This window comes from Pollicipes pollicipes, unplaced genomic scaffold, assembly GCF_011947565.3.
Source record: "Pollicipes pollicipes isolate AB1234 unplaced genomic scaffold, Ppol_2.1 Scaffold_4219;HRSCAF=4965_pilon_pilon_pilon, whole genome shotgun sequence".
NCBI lineage: Eukaryota > Metazoa > Arthropoda > Thecostraca > Pollicipedomorpha > Pollicipedidae > Pollicipes > Pollicipes pollicipes.
This window is the reverse complement of record NW_023596448.1, coordinates 21,629,912-21,633,129: the sequence shown is the minus strand read 5'-3', so window position 1 is coordinate 21,633,129 and position 3,218 is coordinate 21,629,912.

The window sequence follows — 3,218 nt, the reverse complement described above, 5'->3', positions numbered from 1 at the left end:
GGATGCGGCGCGCGTGCGCTCATCTGTTTTACGACGAAAATAATCAAAGTATTTCCCTTTTTGAGTGCACGGGCGGATGGAAATACAGTGCACTTGGCTGGAGTGAAGGGTTGGTCCTTTGCCGACTTAGCCATTTGAGATGAATCGAGGTCACGACTGACAACTGGCAAGTCGCCTTAGTGGAACGAACTCCAAAGGTAGAGCGGACTGCCAAAGTGCTAAAGAATGTTTGTGCATGGTATTGACAGAACCCGGCGCCTGCAACGTCCACTTGCACCAATGCCGCACACGCTTTCAGAAACATACACACACACGCACACACACACACACACACACACACACACACACACACACACACACACACACACACACACACACACACACACACACACACACACATATATATATATATATATATATATATATATATATATATATATATATATATATACATATATATTGACGGGGTCGTCGCAAAGTTGTGTTACACGTTACGGCAAGCTAAGCATCCTCCTACTTACCCAGTGGCAACGCTGGTGAAGCCCCCCCCCCCCCCCCCAACCTCTGGTCACACTGCTGAGTATTTTTCATTATTGCAGAGTGATTTGCAAGCACATCTGAGTATAAAGAACGATGTCCAAAGAAACACCCGCCCCTTTTCACGCTTTGGTAGCGCTCCATAACTGCTCCCTCCCTTTCCATGCGTAACGAGATTTGTGGGCGACAGTCCCTAATGTGAATGGAGATAGAGGCAATATGTCATTTTGCGTCTTGGGATTCGTAGAATGTGGTCTATAGGTATCATGAATCAGACATTGGTTTTCTTTTTAGGGGGAGGCAGGCGTTCCCGGGGTAGGGAATGTTGTAGAAATGTTAAGTGCTGTGGCGTGGGCTTATGTTTGTTCAACACAAACGAACATATTCAAAACGACTCAAAACACCTTTTGCAGCGGCTTTACGAAGCTAACATCGAGGCAAAACTGTACACATTTGGTGCGCTTCGTGTGCTTTCGAAAATATAGGATGGAAACAGGGAGATGCAGAATGTCGCTCAGACTTTCATACAGAAGTTGTCATTGCATCAGATGAGGTGAAGCTCTCTTCGCACTCAGTGGACTGCAGTCCAAACAAGAAAGCATTCAACGTAAAGTTTCGAAGCAAGTCTCCCCCCCCCTTAAAAAAGACGCATTTCCCCATTCAGTTAGGGTATCCAGTCTCCCGGCGTTGAGGAGAAAGCGGATAAAATCCGGGAAGAAAGTCGTTTCTGGAACTTTTTTGGGAAGGGTTTGCCATTTTCATTGCTTAGCTCCCAACTTTTGTTGAGAAAGTACGCCCGAAAGTGTTGAAAACCAAGGACTGCATAAAACTGAAACTGTTTTTCTTTTAAATACACGAATTCAAAGTAAGAAAGGCTATTGTGGTAGAGAACAAAGCAACATGATGAGTAAGATATGTTCCGTACGCGATAATCGCAACCAGCGCTCTAAAATGCGTTTGTCGTCCAAGAAACGGTGTCATTCATTGCTTGTTATTAATAAGGACATTACACTTCCCCGGAAAACGAAACAAACAGGCTCAACGCGGAAGATGAGTCGGTTTCGGACGAAAAAAGATGTGAAAATCGGGCATGTTCATCAATTTCTGCAAAGGCAAAATGGAGTTCCTGCAAAGGCAAAGCATCTATTCACTAGAGCTCGAGAGTCTACAACGCGGTCGTTGCTGCATATCGAGCGCGCACGTGGCGGAAGTCCATACGACAGATCACGGGCTAGTGGCTCAGCGTAGGCAAGTCCGATGCTTCGGCTGCGACATAGCTGTGGGACGTTGAAAATCACTCGCCTTGCCACCGAACTCAATTTGCTAACTACGGCCCGGTGGTCACGAGTGCGGCTACTGTATCGTTTCGTGGCCCTCACCAGGCGCTGTGCGGCGCCTCATGACCCCCGTGGGCCTGAGGGAGACCCTGTGTGAAACTTCGGGGTCATCGGCGACCTGAGGAGACCCTGTGCGACATTTCACGGTCCTCGGGGGCCTGAGAGAGGCCCTGCGCGGCGCCGCGGGACTCCCAGGGGCCTGAGGGAGGCCCAGCACGTTACTTCGCGGTCTTCGGGCCCTGATAGAGGCCCTGTGCGACATTTCGCGGTCATCGGGTCCTGAGAGAGGCCCTGTGCGACATTTCGCGGTCTTTGGGCCCTGAAAGAGGCCCTGCGCGACATTTCGCGGTCCTCGGGCCCTGAAAGAGGCCCCGCGCGACATTTCGCGGTCCTCGGGGACCTGAGAGAGACTCTGCGCGGCGCCGCGGGACTCCCAGGGGCCTAAGGGAGGCCCAGTACGTTACTTCGCAGCCCTCGGGGGCCCGAGAGAGGCCTTGCACGAGGCAGCTCCGCCTTCACCACCACACCCGAGAAACGCCAGCAGCTGTCAGTCATCAGCTGTCGGCCGAAAGAGCATTGCAACCGGGGAGCCAGCGCTGAGTCATCGGGGTGGGCTATCCCACGGCTCAGACAAGAGCGCCAACATGGCAGGTTTGTTTGTAGCGTTTGGCACCATTTGTTCTTTCATCATTCCCTTAGAGCAACGATAAAAATAGGAGTAGGGCATTCTGAAGCTGGAAAATCGTATGTTTATTCCTAACGGCCTAGGAGTGGGTGGCAAGGTACCCAGGCTCCTATACTTTTATGAAAGAGCATTGTCCCTTCGATGCCGCGTCAAAAATATTGCGTTAAAGAGCGGCTAGCGGAAAGTGGTCAGAAATTGTCAAATATTGTTTCAAAATGAGCTCAGCGGAAAACGCCAGTGGGTTGTATGTTGCTATGTCAATAATTGACTTCCTTATGCCAGATTAAAGGTCAATTTCTCTGGTAAATATAATCTTTCCGTGCATGCCTATCTGAGCAAGATCTTGCATTGTAGCGATGTAAAACCTAACGAGGTGTGTTCTTCCGTTCAATTTGAGGTACATTGGTGTGCATTTTTATGCGGTTTATGGTTTCTGATTTTGTATACGGTTTATGATTTAGCCGCCACTGTGGTCTAGGGGAAAGATGCTGGACTCGTATTTCAGCGGCACTGGGTACGAATCCCAGAGCGGGCGCATCGTTTGGCCCGACTGAAATGAAAAAGGTCAGTGGCAGCTGGCCAACAAGGGTCAACCCAGGCCCGGGGCGACCGTGTCGCAGCATTGTTCGGCACGTAAAGCCCTCCGCATTCCTGTCTGG